General features: G+C 42.5%; 1 protein-coding gene across 1 annotated transcript in view; it reads right to left on the bottom strand.

The window, feature by feature from the left end:
• The window catches only part of lingo2 (leucine rich repeat and Ig domain containing 2), a 210,572-nt gene that overhangs the window by 156,713 nt on the left and 33,749 nt on the right, over nt 1–20,110 (bottom strand). The window contains exon 2 of the mRNA XM_052064755.1: nt 9,964–10,011. The gene's annotated coding sequence lies outside the window, so the exon portion shown is untranslated. The remainder of the gene's footprint in view (nt 1–9,963; nt 10,012–20,110) is intronic.

The raw sequence follows: 20,110 nt of genomic DNA on the forward strand, positions 1-20,110 counted from the left end.
GTGCGTAAAATCTAAAGTGTGTGCTTTGAATGGCAATATTGAATGCCATTGAAGCTGGAGCTCCGCCACTGCTCATCAAACTGTACACAGAGCAACCAATCTTAACACTCCCAGCCGGGAAGTATTGTGTGGTGACTGGTGTTTCCGAGAGCCAAAAATCAATGAAGGATATTTTAACTGGGATCCAGCTCAATTGAGAGTGAGGATCCATCTTTGAGAAGTTGTCATAAGACGTTAAATAATCACAGTGTGTCACTTTCAACCTGTCATTCATTTTTCTTCCCTCCTGTAATTTTGTGACTAATATATTTGCTTTATTGGCAAAATATTGCATTTCTGTTTTTGGAACAAAAGTACAAAGCCTTTGGGGGAGGAAGTGTGTAAATAGTATGTTATCGGCAGAAGACTCAATTTTTACTTCCAAGCCAAGTATATGATTTTTAGGGCAACATATTTATAGCAGGAATCCCCAACACCGGGACTGGAGGGCCCCCATCCAGCATGTTTTCGATGTCTCCCTCCTCCAACACACAGTGCTTGTCTGCGTTTGTGGGATCCGATTCTATTCTGGATTCTTCCGGGACTGTGACAGACGTATAGCATCTTGGAGAAAAAGTAAACCATTTTGCATACAAATATTTTACTTTTGTGACAAATGTTGTGAATAAAACATTTTTCTCATCGAACCATTTTGTGGCTCAAATTCAATTCTTTGAAAGCAACATATTACATCCACATGGGAGACCACAGTCCTGACCAAATCTACCGTGTTGTCAATATTTATTTTGTGTTTTGTGGCTTCAAAATACTCCCTTTTGTGTTGAACAATTGTATTTTCAAGCACACATCGGTGAGTAATTGAGCACAGCATTTTTATGTCCAAAATACTTTCTCCTTGTACAACTTTTTTATTTTTATTTTTTACAGTAGATTACTAGCATTTTTTTGAAGGGGGGGTGCTTAAAGCAGCATAACATTTTTGGTTTGACAATTGCATTTCACATAAAAAAATATTTCACGCTCAAGTACAAACACAATTTCTGTTACAAGGCGTCCACTGTATAGACCATGGGTCACCAATGTGGTGCTCGCGGGCACCAGGTAGCCCACGAGGACCACACCAATAGCCCGCCAGTGCTAGGACTGTGATTTGCTAGTAGAAATTATGATTTAAAAATGCAAACACTGGCAGCATTGTGAGACATCTTTAAGATGATCAGAGCCTGAAATTTAAAACCATTAAGTATGAAAAACAACACATTCTAATATTATTAAAAGTAATTCGTATAAATGTTCTTTTCAGACGTGTATCAATTTGGCAGCCCTTCACACAATCAGGACATACATGAAGTAGCTCTCACTCTCAAAAAGGTAGGTGACCCCTGGTATAGACTATTTGTCTGTCCAGTGTGTTTTGCTACCAGGAGCACAATTAGTGCTAATGCTGAGGTCTGCCCATCAGCTGTGCGCCGACACATTGACAGTGATCCATATGAAAGGACCCCGCCCCTGCATGCGCTTGGGGAAGCTCACTTAAGGACATCGATACAAGAGGAAATGAGACACAGAGCGATGACTTGCGAGATCCCAGTTATCTGGGAAGCGCTTGTGTTGATTTAAAAATCAAATGATTGTCACTGCACTCAATCCCATCAGTACGTTTTGGCAATCAAAGATACTTACTAAGTGTTTTTGTCATGTTCCTGTTCTTGGTTTTACCAGCAGGTGGCAGACTGCGAGAACTTGCTGTGTGCACACCTGCTGCCAATTCTGTCGTTCGTGAACCAGGTATTTAAGGACCAAGGAATTTTCTGCTGGTTGTCAGAGTATTGTTTGACCTTGCTCTTTTGATCAAAACTCACTTGTATTCTTTGGCGTTCGACTCAGCATGACTTAGATTTGTTCTTGATTTTACTGCTTGGTGCTTTCTACCGCCTTTATTACCGATTCGTCTTACTGCTTATTGTGTATGTTAAATAGCTCCATGTACAGCACTTTGTATGCAGTGATGGCTGTTTGAAAGTGTTCTATAAATACTGTTGACTTGACTTGCTACTGCTGTGGCTCAATCATTTTTCTAGACCTCTCGCTCTCGTCGTGTTTGCTCTTGTTCCTTGGGTTCTATATTTTGTAAGCATAGTTTTTGTTCTCGTTATTTGTTCTTGCGTACGCAAATTGAATTCTTGGCATTTTGTTTTGTAGTCTCTGGTTAACTTCTTTCTTGCCTTTTTTGCAAGCGCTTTTGGTTATTGTATAGTTTGTCTTTTCCTGGTCCTTTTTTGACCAGTGCACCCCCATGGTTACTTTGTGTACATCAGAAGTACCTGCAATGATTTAATCATGCTGCAAAAACGTGTCATTCTTTGCATTCTATTGAATTTTTACGATCAGAATTAGTGATGGGTCCATGAGGCGCGTCGACACAATGACACACTGTGTTCATACTGTACCGATACTGTGTCGCTGACCACTGCCACCTGCTGGACCTTCAAAATCCCTGCAGCCAACCCACTTGACAGACTGAACAAACTGATTTGATGATGACGTGTATACAATGCACTACCTCACTCTACCCAATGACTGGTAGTTAAAAGCTCAGTGTAGCCACAAGCGCCATTGTTTATGTTGTTTATATTGTCTATACTGTTCAGATTACATGTATTTTTTATATAGTGTAGCTGCTATCCTTCCTTAGCTGCGTGTGTTTAATGCAGAGCATGTTTACATGCATGTATGCACTGAGGATTGAGAGGAAGAAATTTCATCCATGCTGCATGTCATACATAAAGCAGATTTGACAATAAAGATGACATTGAAGCTTGACAATATCATTCACATCCATGTTTTCATATTGTATCATTCAATGTGTTTCAATAATGGGAAATTCATGTGAATGAGGATGCTTGTGGGCTTTGTCTTCACAATTTTTGATTTAGAAAAATAAGATGCTCCACTGTTTTAAATTTCAGTCTGTTACATTTAATGCATGCTATTTCCTCTGTTGTGGAGAAGACACACACACAATGGAATAAGACATGTCAAAAATCCGAGAGGCACTTGGTGAGACAAGGAGATTTTAATTAATACCTTATTCTCCAAAAGGAGATCAAAATGGCTCTACGCGGCGGACAATTTGTCCGGAAGCTGCGCCATAATATGCACGTACTGTAGCAACGTCACTCGAGTGAAGCGCGTCTCAGCACTCAGCAGTCGATAGTCTGCTGCTCTGCGCGCGAGCACGTACTTGCGGCGCCGACCCAACCCACGCCACATATTAAGCTTTGAACTACGACAACAGCTAAGCTAGCCTAGCCGATGCAATGATGGTCAGCAGACAAGGTTTACGTTTTATGTGACTTTTAATAGCAACGTGACAGTCATCAAACATGCGGTGTGCTCACTCGCAGTCACTTTCTGGAACTCCCCCTTAGAGGCGGGACCTCTCAATCAACTGGAGTATGACGTACAGTACAGACGTTCATAAAACACTTCTCATATAATAATAGCCTATTATATGACAGCCGGCATTACGCTAGAAGACAGATGGACACATTTTTTCTGATAATCAGTGTGTTTTCCGTATTGCCCAAACATATATTTTTATTCGAGCAATTCGGCAATCGGCATCGTGTCGCCAGACGCACTTCCTTAGGATACACTGTGCGGGCTTTTGCTGCGTCAACGCCTCCTGCACTGAGTCGACGCCCCCTGGACTAAGTGCCGCAGCTTAGACTGTGCCAAGCAGCAGATGCAGTCTAAACTGCACCGGTGCAGTTCACGTGTCAATTAGCAGCCTGGACTGTATCAACGCAGCCGATGTGTCAATTAGCAGCCTAGATTGTGTCAACGCAGCCGATGCAGTCTAAAACTGCGCCGGTGCAGTTCATGTGTCAATCACGTGACGTAATGAAGCGGCACATGCACCGACACCTGGTTTGCTCTGTGAGCCCGGCGCATGCATCAACGCATCGGTGTCGCTGGACCCATCACTAATCAGAATTGTACAAAATATAATTGAGTGATATTTTCCTCAATCAAGAAAAAAAAACATGTTTTTGTTTTGTTTTTTTGAGGGAGGAGGGGTTGTAAAGGTTGGATAGCATTTCTCGGACAATGTATAGTCGTAGCTTTTAATTGCCAACTTATTGTAGTCAACTACTGGCTTCTGAGCATACACATTGCAGTGCTGAATGTATTGTTTTAGGGCATTTGCATTATTGGAAGACCTTTTAGTGTTTTGATAATAAGATATGTACTCTTTTTGTTTTGAGGGCAAAACAACTTTTTCATTCCAGGTCCTTTGTGAGCAAACTACTGTACATTGTCATAACGGCACAATGTTGCACACTCCCCCATCCCCAGTAAAATGTACAAGTATAATTTTTGTCACACCATTTGGCAATTATCGGAAAAAATGTAACATTGCTGTTTGAAAAAAAGTCTAGTTTTTCTCTTGAATTATTCAATTTTATTCACAAAAAGTGCATTGTTGCGCGTTAATCAATCTTTTTATGGTAACTAGCATTGTTGGACGACTTTCTGCACGATTTTGGAGTGTATCGGCATTTTTGTGGCCACATATATCATTGTGTTAGGCATATAGCATTGTTGGAACTGAAAGTATACTTGTGATCAATTGCATGCTTATAAAACACTTTGCATTTGCAAAGTATGACATAGTCGTGGTTTTGTTCTTGTTGCAACTCTCTTTTGTCTCTTACAAATTTCTACAAGCCAACACAATGGGTGTACCATTTTGTCACGCAGCACAAAGGTTGCAAGCAACAACAGCAGTATCTGAGTCATTGGTAAGGGTGAGGCACCTTACCAAGTCATCCTCTTAAGAATCAAGAGAGAGAAACGGGGAAAAAAAGAGAAGAACATGAGCTGTAATTCCAGCGTGTTCGATCAATGAGATTGATCGCTTCTCCCCTGTGCATGTTCACTCCTAACTCACTGCTGGGAACTCTCATCAGTGACTCTAACGCTGACTCTTAGCATACTTCCTGCTACGTGCATTAACACCACCGTCATGTCACGGAGAGATTCACAACCAATAAACAAAGTCGACACAGTAGCAAGAGGAACAGGTTATCCAAATTCTATCAATTGAGATTAATGGCTTAAATGCAATGTTGATAATACAGTGTATGGGAAATTGATTGGACATCTCCATCACAAAAGGAAGCCTGAAAAAAATCTCTAAGACCCATACCTGGAATTGAACAAGAAATTCACCAACTTCGGGCTCGCACAGTTGAACTCCATCCGTCCATCCATTTTCTGATCCGCTTTATCCTCACAAGGGTCGTGGGGTGTGCTGGAGCCTCTCCCAGCCGTCTTCGAGCAATAGGCCCTGAACCGGCTCCTAGCCAATCGCAGGGCACACATCTGCGCTCACACTCACACCTAGGGACAATTTAGAGTGTTCAATCAGCCTGCCATGCATGTTTTTGGAATGTCGGAGTAAAGTGGAGTACCCGGAGAAAACCCACGCAGGCCCGGCAAGGGAGAACATGCAAACTCCACTCAGGGAGGCCATAGCTGGAATTAAACCTCTGCACTGTGAGGTCGACGCACTACCAACTGGCCCACTGGCCCGCCATCGTTGAACTCATCCTAGGGAATTTGTCCGAATAATCACCAGTAGGAAACGGTTATCTGTGACAGAGAAGTGACACTAAATTGGAAAGCCTTTTTGCATACTCCATCCACTGTGGATGGAGCGTGGCATTATTTGATGATCATTTTGAGGATTGTTGGAAAATGGAAACAACCCAAAAAAGGGTTCTCAAAACCTTTCTCACCATCAACACAAAATTGTTTACATGTGTCTATCATAACAGGAAAATGATCGTGGAGTGGACTGTTTTGGTTTGCAGCAACCATTTGGGCAAAATCAAAGGGCTTGTACTTTTTCACAAAACCCAAACAGAGAAATTCATGCAATTAATCCCCAATCTGGGGCAGGTGTCCCAGACAGATGGATGACACATCTTTATTTACCATTATTTTTTATTTTTTGGAGAACTCTCAGAAAGTAAAAATAAAATAACTTTGGTTGCACATCTATACACAAAACACTCTCAATGAGCCACGCACAAAATTGAACAGGACTTAATATTTTACTTTATACAAGCCATTATTTGTTAAATGTAAGGCTTTTCATTGCAAACTCCAAAGAACAAATGGCATCCAAAAGAGCCGTGTAACCCAGGCAGATGGCCGATACTAAATTGTGAATTGTTTTTGCCTGAGCCATCATAATGTAGAGAGAGCATGGTGTCAACATTTGCTGAGTGAGTTTTCTTTTTTTCCTTTGAGCCGTTTACGGTACAGCTTTACAAGTATGGTACATTTTTTTCGTGCTTCTGTCTTTGGAATGGAACAAAGCAGGAATGTGTGTGATGAACAAGCTTTCACCTCAAACTCCCAACTGAGCATCTTGACAATGGCAGAACTGATGTTACTCCCCCTGCATACCTTCTCAGCCCACCCCCCAAAAGTGAAAGATGTATTTTCCATCTCGAGACAACATTGAAGGCTCACAACCCGTCTGGAAATTTACTGTTGAAATATATCTTGGTGCGAGTAACTGCAGGCTGGTACACCATCAACGAGCGCACACATTGGGGCTTTCTCCCCCACAGCCATCAGTTTTTACGAGCATCTCGTAAACCTCAGGCAGCGTATTCGCCATTTCTGTGATTGATTCCGTCGACTTTCTCTGATAAAAAAATGGATCAAACACCTTTGGTACATGTTCCAAGTTGTAAGGAAAGGTAGTTGTAATGAACACAGACATTTTTAAATAACACCTCTCACTGAGCCTATCAGTCAACATCAATCTGCACGTTTCATGTCGTTTTGTACATAGGGTGATAAGAACAGATTATCTTAAAAAGAGGCTTTTTGAATTGAGTCCTCAGGCTCCCATTATCGGACGCTGGTATAAAACCTTTGTAGCAAGAGCAGAGTGCAGTGCTACAAAATGAGATTGTTCAGGATTGAAGTCGTAAATTTACACTTGCAAAAACACAAACAAAGAGAGTGGAAAATTGTTTTGATTTTTAAATTATTTTAAGCGATTGACGAATGCAAAAACATACTGGAGAAATGGGTTTGGAGTTTGCGGTCCAGAAATGGACTGATTCCAAATTGGAGACCAAGCTCAAATGGGCAATTGGAAAAGTGAAAATTAAAAGTTAAAATAAAAAGTAAATTTTTGCTCTACTCTCTTCATATATTTCCAGGCATATTAGTAATTTTAAGATTCCCCCCCAATATATTTAAGAAGGTTTTTTTAATTTTATTTTTAAAAATCATGTAATTCGGTGTTTTTCAAACCCTGTGCCGCGGCACACCAGGCGTGCCGTGGGATATTATACAATATAGCATGCCTTTGCAGTCTATCGCCTGGAAGAGTAATCATGTAGTACTCTTCCGTACCGGTTGGGAGCAGGAGCAGCTAGGAAATTGGCTTATGCTTCGAGACGAGCGAAGTTTCCGACGCGAGGCAATACAATGAAAAGTATCTTTCATTTTGATTTATCTTTACTGGAGATGCAACGGAACCAATGTTCCCTCTAAGCTGCGCAACTGCGCACTGGTCGCACACTCTCAGCGCACAAGAAAACCTATACAGCGCAGTGAACGCACTGCAAATGAATTCGATATGTCTTTATTTTCCTGTATCATTTTGCTGTGTAATTCAGTGAGTGACAGGGAACTAATCACACGATACGATGCAATGATGCTATGCAGCCAATCACGGTATTGACTGTACTTGCGCATGTTCTCTGCTCCATCACAATAACAGTGCGGTGGCAATAAGTGATGCTAATGATTAATTGTTATCATGGCGAAATAACCGGGCAGTGAACGTGATACGTCAACTCCCCAAAATAAGAATGAACTGCGGTTCTTTTAAGTTGGAATGGCTGTTGGAGTATGTGCAAATAGAAGAACAAGCAGTGAAACTGGGTGTTATATTTTCTTTTTCGAGTGAGAAAGGTCTGCTCTGCAAAATATGCAGCAAAGCTTAAGCTGGAGGCAAATTTTCCGATGCTTCCGAAGCTGGACTATCTCAAGCGACACATTCAGCAGAAAGGTAATTAGAATGATGTTGGAATTATACAAAGACTCAAATGTGAAAAGGGATTGGTACAATACAGTGAAACTCCTCTACGACAAAACCTTCATGGGCGAAAATACCCCATAGTGTGAAAAAATGTTCATGCATGAAAGCCATTCACATTTTTCTGCTCCCCTACCTAATTCCCCCTGTTCCATTTTACAATTTTTTTTCTCTGCTCTTGCCTCGAAACGAGATTCACTCCAAGGAAAACATGCCTTCCGCAAAAGTCTAATCCAAACTGAGCATGCCACAGCGACCTCTACTACTTCGTTGGGAAATGGCAACAGCAACCACCACATTGGTTTACACTTGCGCAGCAGTCCAGGAAGTATTTCTTATTGTTCGTTTCAGATGCAGTGCGAACGTTGCACTGCTAAAAAGGCTACAAAACTGACGTTTGCAGATCAAAGAGTGAAGAAACGAAAATCATTCCTGCTTGAAGACAGGATAAAAGCAATAAAAATGAAAGCTGTAGGAAGAAAAGTACTGTAAAAGACATTATGCAAGAAAATGACATAAGTGAATGTGAATGCTGATCATAAATTTCGCAATTTCTGACCCATTTTTTTCTTTCTACATTGGCTATGTGAAGTGTCAAATAAGTGTATGCTCATATTTATGCACTACATATTGGAATAAATATAAAGAGTACACACATATGTTGTGTGTGTGTGTGTTTACATCTGAGATAAAATTTGCTACAGTGAAAAGCCCCCTGTTGTGATGATTTCATTGTAGAGGAGATTCACTGAATTGCGGGAGAGCACAAACGACAGGGGAGAAAAAGAACCGTCTATCACACAGAAAAAAAAATACATGAAACTATACACAAATACTGTAAATCTAGCTTCATAAGTTCTTTGTGCATTTTAAACATGCATTTCTGACTTTTTGTTTTACCATTCAATGACAGAGAGTTGCGTTTTGAAATGACATGTTACCCACATTCACTTATTGTCAACAATAGCAAATGTTATTTACAGTGTCGATAAACAGCTTTGTTTTTACCCTTGACCAATATACAAGCAACCTGTGCACCGCTACAGCATTTTTTAAGAAAGTGACACTAATTGGCATCATCGTTATTGAGGCGATTCTGCCATGGCAATGTTGCAGAGTAATGTAAAGTAATAATGAGCAGCCCAAAAATAATGTTGTTTATGGCGACGCTAAATGCTTTGCGACTGATTCGCACAAGACAAATGTGTGAAAAAGAACAGGGTGTTTTGCTGGTCTATTTTGAAGAGCCGCCCACAAAGGTTGCCATTGCACCTGCAGCTTTGTGTAGATACGTGAAAAGTGTGCGTGCGTGTGTGTGCGTGCGTGTGCGTGTGTGCGTGTGCGTGTGCGTGCGTGTGCGTGTGTGTGTGTGTGTGTGTGTGTTTGTGAGAACATGAAAACTCCGCACAGGGAGGCCAGAGTTGGAATTGCACTGTGAGGTTGCCTTTTATGGAAGTATTGTGAGAAATTCAAAATTGAGGAGAAATATGTTTTCCTGAATATTAGTCATACACATTTGGAAGGAAGTTTTTTTTTTTTGGTGTGGGGGGGGGGGGGGGGGGGATTCACAACAGGGAAAAGTGCAACAGTTAAAGTTTGGACTGTCACAATTTAGCTCTAATAACGCGAATGGTGTTTGATATTTGCATCTGCTTGTTAGAGGCTGTTTGTTTACAGAGTACATCTAGAGTGCAAGACAATTTCACTTCCCATTTCTTACCGAATACAGGATGTTCCACATGGGAACTCGGGACTGTACCGAAAAATACCAAACACAAATTCATGTGTTACAGCAGCATAGCATTTTTATCCAGAGATAAACTTACCTTAGAGGAAGAGGAACATCAACGTGACGGCTGCTGCCCTGAACAAGTCTGAAAGGCAAACAGAGACACATCCGTTAGCAATAGCGATGCTTTAGGGACACAAATGCCATGCACATACACAGTATTTGGCAATGCATGCCATCATTCTCTCAATGTATGCTGTATCACATCGGATAGCAACATGAATGATCATCACTGGAGAGACGCTACTCAGAAATTTATAATATGAATGGTATTTTGTACTATGTTAGGCCCAGGGTGCTACTGAGAGAGGCTTTTTTTTAATATTGGGTATTTAGGTGTTCAGAACATATCCGCACCTGCACCAAAAAAAAAATAAAACAAAAAAAACCTTTATTTCTCCCTGGAATGGAAAAAAAGGTACACCAGTTTAACCCATGAACATGAAATTCAGTGGATATGTCACTCGCAGCTGACACACCAAAGAGTCTCAAAGACCCTTACTCAAAATTGAAAAGGACGTCGGCCAATTTGCTTCGAAGCAGTCATTATTTGGAAATTGCATGACAAACTCCGACTTAGGAATTCATCGAAATGGGCCCAATCGGTTGCCCTCGATAGAATGTCTTCCTTAAACTATGACGGGGTGGAGTGGTTGGGGGTGCGAGTTTAGCATCACAATGCAATGATCATTTGAAGGACGCTCGGAACGTTCAAACATAAAACGTTTTTTACCAAAGCCAACGAGTTTGTTGAGTTTAATGATCAATTTGAGGATTGTTCTGTGAAAACAAGAAAAAAATACCCCGGTTTCACCAATTAACATGACCTTTGTTCGACGTGTTTGTTATAACGGGATATGTGAAAATGTCCCAAGGACCGTTGCATGAAATTGAACAGAAAGTTGGCCATTTTAATTTGAAGCTGCAACTTTGAGGTAAATTAAAGGCTGCGGCTTTAGAAAACCTTGACTATGAAAGAAGTAGTAAATGTTCATGAAGTGTACACTGTACTGGTAATCCCTCAAAAACAGAATGGGCCATTAGGTTGACAAAAGAAGCACATATGTGCAAAAAAGCTTTTTCATAAGCATAATGTTTTGATTTTTTTTCCCTCCCATGCGGGTGCTAACATGAGCGCCAGGCGGCTTCAAATTGCCGTCAAGAAAGAACTTTGCCGACTGAAAATATGTCTCTTTGTGTCGAGGTTCTTACGCTGAAAAATCGACTAAACCATGTTTGGCAATTTGGCAGACTGCCGTGCGCCTTGTTGGTCGTTCCGCTGGACCGACGGCCTGTCGCCCCTGTCGCACCTGACAATGTGGCCACAAGATGTAGATTGGACTTGTGACCAAGTGACACCAAGTAAAAGTTGTGATGCAGGTTGTCTAATGCAATTTTGGTGGATTTGTACTCTCTGAACTATTGTAGAAAGAAAGAAAATTCCACCCATGCGAGTTAGCCTGTGTGCTCGACTGGCCAAGAAAATGGGACCAAAGTCTGAGATCAATTTGTCACTGGATGAAAGAAATTAAAGTGCGATGTGCCTTTTGCAAAGTGGAACTGTCTTAAGTTACTCCATTGCACACCTACGGTTAAGTAAACATTGTTAGCCTACTACCGCTGGTTAAAATGAATTGTATTCCATAACAGCTGGTTAGGATAGAGGGAGGATGAAAACAGATACAGGTGGTTTTTGATAGCTTTATCAAACACACAGTAACAAAACAGAGTTAACATATTCTAAGTCGGCCCGCCGACAGCCTCAACTGATGCCGTCACTCTAAAGCCGGTAAATAGCCGACCATCTGTCAACGCTCCCATGCTCACTTCCACATCACTCAACAGGTTGGGGCTGCCTTTTCAAGGCATACCATTATTGCCTTACAAGTTTTTTGGTGTGAAACAGATGATACGGCACATCTGTATTCAGATTTTGTGGTACAGTACACAAGAATAGCAGGTTCCAGAAACTATTTATTAATGGGCAGCAATGTAACTGCCTTGCGCTTTAGCCACACATCAAGTCCGTAAACAAACACAGCCCAGTTCAGCCTCTGGTGAGCGGGGGTCGTTGTGGCGAGCGATATGCTTTTATGTAGTACCTCAAACGTGTTAACTGTTTTGTAGCTGTATGATGTCTTTTCACTACAGGTCTGTGAACACGAACCGAGGAGACAGTCATAAAGAGTTAAGGAAATACACACACATACGGATGGGTGGGCAGACATCCATTTGCACACACACATACATACAGTACCAAAAAACTGCTCCCTCAAGACAAGGTGCTGCGAGCAGCTAAATGAAGCAACTGGCTATACGTTCTTACACACCTACACTGTTCATGACAGTCTGGTCCTTATTTAAAACCATACCCATAGCCTATACCTCCAATGTACTGTCGCTCATTTGGGAACAGGCACCAGTCCGCTTGGATTAGCCAAACAAGGCGCTAACGCTGCGAAAAGGTGTCCATGGTGTTTAAATTTGCATGTCTTGGTTGGTTGGTGGTGTTTGGAGCATAATGTGAGTTAATGATGTCACCTGGCATCTTATTAAAAAGGCACACAGGCTCGCTCTTTGTCACATTCTATTACCGGCAAAGCCCATGAGGGAAGCGTTTATTTATGTAGGGTTATTCGAAAGATTATTCACACACATCCACAAAGATAAGACTTGTACCTTGTACTGTAAACAGTCGCTAACTTCTTTTTTAAACTTGTATGATAAGTGTCAATTAAATCAGCCTGTTTTTAGGGGGAGATCCTGCCTCATGCAAATGAGCAGTTACTCAACAAGACAACGGTGTTCCCATGACATCTAGGGAGCAGAGCTAATGAGAGCCCAAAATGTGAACCCCCGAAAGACAGAAAGCGTGCATTGATTTTCATTCTTAGAGACGGCACTTCATCACCACCTTCATCACTTGTCTGATCTGCGTGTGCGCCAAATGCAGCCGACTCCCCGCCTCATCGACAACTTTGCTGACTAATTAAATCCTGCTCGCAAGAAGCAAACACTGATAAACGTAAGCTAATGTCAATCGCTGCAGCTCGGCTTACTTTTTTAGCTCATGATAGTGTATCAGATCAGTTTTGTTTGGTTGTCCCTTCAGACACCTGCTACAATACCTACGATACATGCTAAGTCATGTGCAGAGAAAATCCAGGAGCATTATTATGTAAATTAGCCCCACTGTTGCATCACAATTTGGCAGAAGTCAGAAAGACTTGCTGACAGACATCTTTTGGGAAACAAGCAGCTCAAATAAGACTTAACGGGTTGTTAAATTACATAACAGACGTGAGGGCAGGGCTCCAGACACAGCTATTTGATTTTAGGCTCAATAAAAATACACTTTTTCACCATTTAAGACAAAGGGTTACATTGTTTTCATACCTACTTCCTTTACATTGTTTTTATCAAAATATGGATTTATTTTCAAACTTTCCCAAAGGAAAGTTATATTAGACCTCTTGCTAACTTTTGCATTGGAAGGCAACTATCCTTAACCCACCTGTGGTTAGCATCACACAAGAAATGTGTTTTTTTTTTTATTTTTAAAGTGCACAATGTATTGTAACAAAGCTTACCGAAAGAAGAATGCACCAAGCCATCATTTATTTGTGTTCTTGTGTCAGGTGTTAACCTATCACACCAGACTGATGTTTTTGTTTCAGTCAAAAGAAAGTGTTTGGAAAAAATGCGACACATGGTCCACAATTGGCCAATCAGAGTAACGGTGTCCAGCTCCACTGTGGTAACATCTTTGCTCTCTTCCTTGGTGAAGTCATTTCATCTTAAAAACCGGAAGCTTGCACAACTAATGTGAATGGAATGTGCCACTACTTCCCCGTGAAATGTCCAAAAAGGGGCTCTACGTTATGGTAAAGGAAAACTCTTATTAGTCCACTTCCATTAAGTTCCCTTGAGTGCATCATTTCTTCTCCAATATGCTTTAAAGAACCTTGAAACATAATGGCCCACCATTACCGTGACAGCCAAAATGATTCATAATAAAATGTATAACTTTGCAAATGCCCTTTTACAAACTGGTCTGTAGTATTTTGAATGTTGTCCTTCAGCAAGATGATAACAATGAGAAGACAGACGCTGGTCTGTGTATTGAATTGGTTATCAATGCTAAATCGTTGATGTTTCTTCAGTATAGAAGGACATGGACGGTGTCTGCGTGGAAACGATGATGTATTGTATGATTATTTTTCAGGGTACAGTATTGATACAGCAGCAACTGTTATCAATCTTGTGACATATCATTCTTTCAAGGCAGGCTATCAATACCACCAGCCTACGGTAACAATTTTGCGATCTATTGTTGTGACTTGGGTACGGTATCAATACACCAGCAAAAGACAGAGCTCTCCCCATATCATCATTAACGGTACACTATCGATACACCAACAATTTATATAGATTTTGTGGTGTACCGTGATCTTTTTGGGTATAGTATCGATATCACCGGCATTACATGTAGTATCATTATCTGCAGAGTCCAGCATTGATACACCAGCTTCAGATATGGATTTTTGGACACGTCATTATCTCTCAGGGTATAGTGTCAATACAACCTGCCAATTAGCTCTTGAGATCACAACATGTTATCTCTTGCAATAGCAATACAGCAGCATTACATATCAATATCGCAAGGGTTTTATCAGGATACAATAGACCAAAATACAAGCCATCAGCCAAAAATATCAATATTGTGTTGTACATGTTAATCATTTTTTTCTCTTCAGCCGCTTTTCCATTCAAGGTGCCAGAATATGGCTTGCCTTGCAGCCCCTCAACTTCCCTTCATTGAATCTCCATTACAAACAAGCACAAATCAAATGTTGCGAGATCATGTGATAGAATGATATAAAACCTTATCGCTTCAAGAAATGTCTATATCTGTTTCACTATCAGCTAAAAGTGATGCCACAGTCTTGCTTGGCTTGTTTTTTTTTTAACCACCTCGGAGAAGGTTCTCAAAATCGGTTCCTTTGTTACTCCACGTGATGGAAAAGTGACCACACAGGGTGGGATCAGGTTGTTTCACGGTAGAACCTGTACAATGGAAAAGTGGCTTTTAGATGCAGCAAGGACACCATCGACCCTGGTAATGATACGGGGATGTATCTCTCTTGACGTGATATTGTGACCCATCAGAATAAGACCTTGATCTCACAGTGGATTGTCTCTCAGGTGACAGTAACGACACCCCCAGCATTAGACATCAATACTGCATCAGTACAGCGCAGGTCCAGCAGCATTTATATAAATTTTGCGACCCTGTAATTATCACTCAGACTTCTGTATCCATATCACCAGCAATCGCTAAAAATATTGTAGTGTGTTGTATCCCGATTTTTTTTCAATATGATTTAAACAAATCATGTTTTATTATTTTTCTACATTATTGCATATTCCATTAATCATTCAGACCTAATTCAGGGACTACAGCTTTGGAAGTAGCCATTTCTGCATTTGTTTAGTTTTTTTCAACACTGCCTGCTGATTTCATTCATCATGCTGATTTCTCCAGAGGTCCCTGAAGGCGACTGGCAGCCTCAATAATTGATGGTCTCGAAAGGCTGCGTGTGGCTGTGTGAAAAGCAAGCGAGCGAACTCGAGAGCGCCCACAGCCTCTGGCAGGACCGCTCAAAGCGGCGGCTTCGTAAAGGCGGGCCAACCTCACTTGAAAACGACTATTGTCTTCAGCGCGCCAAAACATTTAGCGGGCGACAGTTTGATTAGAGAACGCAGCAGCCCGGCGGGCGTAAACATCAAACGGGAGGGCGCAATGCAGATGCGTCATGCACTCTTATTTCAATGTCAATTACAGATTGTTTGACTGGGAGCGAACACGAGGCACAGACCATGAAAAACGAAATGTCGCAAACCTTCTGGCGGGGGGGGCGGGGGGGGGGAAGCTTTGTGTCTTTTACAATAAAACATCATCCATCATTTGTCGCTAGACCCCCAAGTCATTCAGTATTGATTTTGTAAAAATAATAGTGACGGGATGACATTGTTTGCCGTCCCGTCGGTCGTCTCCTCTATCATATTTTCTTTCGAGCGTGATAGGGACATTTCCATTGCTGAATTCCAGCATGTGCACATGTAGCCGCACGAACGCGCAGGCTTTTTCCATTCACTTTCCACGCAATGCCCAGGCCACAAAGTGTTCTGGAAACTGGTTTAGAAATCAGAGAACTGATTTACAGCCATGGTTGAATCAGACGTGATATTTGCTCATTTTACCTCTGATGGACATTTTCTCTGTTTTTAGTTTTATTTCGAGGCTGCTTGACAGCTATGGTTTCTCTCTTTTGTGTGTGTGTGTGTGTGTGTGTGTGTTTGAGTTATTTGCACCATTTTACTTCTGGTATGCTAGCATCTATATATAACATGGGACCGTTTTGGGGGTTTTTTTGTATTTAGGTGATAAGTTGTGACATTGTCTCCTTTCGTTTTACATCTGAAATAATTGAGCTGGTCCAACATGTTTTTGCCTTATTCTTATTTTCCCGTTTTACTTTTCTGTGGTTGACATTTACATTCTTTTGTATAAATCATGTGATCCAGGACAGTAATATATATTGTCTTAATTTCATTTCTGTGACCAACTGTTTTGACATGTTTTTTCTCACTTTTGTTGTTTGACAGGCATTTGTCTTCTCAATTCACTTTTGCAATGAGAGTGATATTTTTTCAATGTAATGTAGGCGGACACATGTCACTTTTTAGTTTTATGTCTGAGATGATGAACAGTTAGGAGTTACAATATTTTCTGTTTGTTTTTTTTTTAATGTGTGTTCTCATTTTGATGGATTATTATACATTCTCGTAACGTTTCTGTGACAATTGACATTCTACATAATTCTTTTTTTCTTTTCAGTCATTCAAAAGTTTACTTGGTCATGTGTTTTGGATCATTGTCCTGCTGCAGAAGTGCGCTACAGCTTGAGGTCATACAATACAATACAATACAAAACATGCTGATTTATATAGCGCTTTCACAACAGCGGCAGCTGTAACAAAGCGCTTTACAAAACAGTTAACATAAAGTAAAATAATAAACACAACACATAAGATAAAAAACGGACAGTCGTGCAGTCCTAACCACTTTTCCGTCACACGCTTTGTTGTTTGAAGCAGTTTGAGATGAAAGAGGAGAGAATCAAAGTGTCCTTTAACCAGTGGATCAGAGACGTCAAATGTGCACGGGCTGATGGCTGACTTTTCTCAGCAAATAAGAATCTGAGACGAGGTGGACCCCTCCACAGTGATAATTTGGTCTAAAATGGTCTACTTATTCAATTGCAAATGATAAGACAAACAACAACATATACATACAATTATAAACAAATGCTGCAAAAAAATTAATAATTCAGTAGCAGGCCTGAGGATGGATTTCCGTTTTTGAGTTCCGTAAACGTTCATCATGGGAACCCATTTTTCTGTTTAGACTGGTTTTCAAAATGAATAATTCTGAAACTCAAAAGTATAATGTTTCAAGGGTAAATGATTGAAAACTATGCATTAATGATGTAATGTTCAATACATTACATCAGCAGCAGTGTACTTCAGGTTTATTCCAAAAAATAAATGGATCAAAATATGATGTACACATAAGGCATCATGAATACAGGATACCACAAAATCTAAGTATTTTTTTTTCCAATCTCACACTGCAAAGATTAATTTACTGGTAATCATTAATACAGGTAAGTATTGATGTGGCTTGACATCCTCTTCCCAAGACGATGTATGTGTAATCTACTATCAATTTGACGAAAGAATCTACACGTCATCATTAGTTCTACCAACAGTTAACATTAGCATTACTACATCTTGTGACAAATGTTTTATTCATAAAGTTACCATGCTACAGCCAGTAAATTATAGAATCCCCAATACTGTTTCATCATATTTTTCATAGCGATTAGCCTAGCCGGGGGAGGCGGGGGACATTGAGCCCGAGTGGACCATGTTCCGTGCCTCTATTGTTGAGGCGGCCAATCTGAGTTGTGGCCGTAAGGTGGTTGGTGCCTGTCGTGGCGGCAATCCCCGTACTCGCTGGTGGACACCAGCAGTAAGGGATGCCGTCAAGCTGAAGAAGGAGTCCTATCGAGCCTTTATGGCCTGTGGGACCCCAGAGGCAGCTGACGGGTATCGACTGGCCAAGCGGAACGCGGCTTCGGTGGTCGCCGAGGCAAAAACCCGAGCGTGGGAAGAGTTCGGGGAGGCCATGGAAGCCGACTTCCGGACGGCTTCGAGGAAATTCTGGTCCACCATCCGACGTCTCAGGAGGGGGAAGCAGTGCACCACTAACACTGTGTACAGTGGGGATGGGGCGCTGCTGACTTCGACTCGGGACGTTGTGAACCGGTGGGCAGAGTACTTCGAAGACCTCCTCAACTCCACCAACACGTCTTCCTTGGAGGAAGCAGAGCCTGGGGACTCTGAGGTGGGCTCTCCTATCTCTGTGGTTGAAGTCACCGATGTGGTTAAAAAGCTCCTCGGTGGCAGGGCCGCAGGGGTGGATGAGATCCGCCCGGAGTTCCTCAAGGCTCTGGATGTTGTGGGGCTGTCCTGGTTGACACGCCTCTGCAACATCGCGTGGTCAACAGGGAGAGTGCCTCTGGATTGGCAGACCGGGGTGGTAGTCCCCCTTTTTAAAAAGGGGGACCGGAGGGTGTGTTCCAACTACAGAGGGATCACACTCCTAAGCCTCCCTGGTAAGGTCTATTCAGGGGTGCTGGAGAGGAGGGTCCGTCAGGAAGTCGAGCCTCAGATTGAGGAGGAGCAGTGTGGTTTTCGTCCCGGCCGTGGAACAGTGGACCAGCTCTACACCCTTAGCAGGGTTCTCGAGGGTATGTGGGAATTTGCCCAACCAGTCTACATGTGTTTTGTGGACTTGGAGAAGGCGTTTGACCGTGTCCCTCGGGGAGTTCTGTGGGGGGTGCTTCGTGGGTATGGGGTACCGAACCCCCTAATACGGGCTGTTCGGTCACTATACCACCGATGTCAGAGTTTGGTTCGCATTGCCGGCAGTAAGTCGGAATCGTTTCCAGTGGGGGTAGGACTCCGCCAAGGCTGCCCTTTGTCGCCGATTCTGTTCATAACCTTTATGGACAGAATTTCTAGGCGCAGCCGAAGCGTTGAGGGGGTCCGTTTTGGGGGCCGCAGTATTGCATCCCTGCTTTTTGCAGATGATGTGGTGCTGTTGGCTCCTTCAAACGGGGCTCTCCAACTCTCACTGGAGCGTTTCGCAGCCGAGTGTGAAGCGGTTGGGATGAAAATCAGCACCTCCAAATCTGAAACCATGGTCCTCAGTCGGAAAAGGGTGGAGTGCCCCCTCCGGGTCGGGGAGGAGATCTTGCCCCAAGTGGAGGAGTTCAAGTATCTTGGGGTCTTGTTCACGAGTGGGGGTAGGAGGGAGCGGGAGATCGACAGGCGGATCGGTGCAGCGTCTGCTGTGATGCGGACGTTGTATCGGTCTGTCGTGGTGAAGAAGGAGCTGAGCCAAAGGGCGAAGCTCTCAATTTACCGGTCGATCTACGTCCCAACCCTCATCTATGGTCACGAGCTATGGGTCGTGACCGAAAGAACAAGATCCCGGATACAAGCGGCTGAAATGAGTTTTCTCCGCAGGGTGTCCGGGCTCTCCCTTAGAGATAAGGTGAGAAGCTCAGTCATCCGGGAGGGGCTCAGAGTCGAGCCGCTTCTCCTCCACATCGAGAGGAGCCAGATGAGGTGGCTTGGGCATCTGATTCGGATGCCTCCTGAGCGCCTCCCTGGTGAGGTGTTCCGGTCATGTCCCACCGGGAGGAGACCCCGAGGAAGACCCAGGACACGCTGGAGAGACTATGTCACCCAGCTTGCCTGGGAACGACTCGGGATCCCCCGGGGAGAGCTGGAAGAAGTAGCTAGGGAGAGGGAAGTCTGGGCTTCCCTGCTAAAGCTGTTGCCCCCGCGACCCGGCCCCGGATAAGCGGTAGATGATGGATGGATGGATGGATGGATTAGCCTAGAGCAGGTGTCACCAACATTTTTGAGGGTGAGAGCAACTTCATGTGTACCGATTGTGTGAAGGGCTACCAAATTGATACACGTCTGAAATAACATATTTGTCCAAAATACCTTCAATAATATGAGGATGTGTTATTTTTAATATT

This window comes from Hippocampus zosterae, chromosome 1 (genome assembly GCF_025434085.1).
Source record: "Hippocampus zosterae strain Florida chromosome 1, ASM2543408v3, whole genome shotgun sequence".
Lineage (NCBI taxonomy): Eukaryota > Metazoa > Chordata > Actinopteri > Syngnathiformes > Syngnathidae > Hippocampus > Hippocampus zosterae.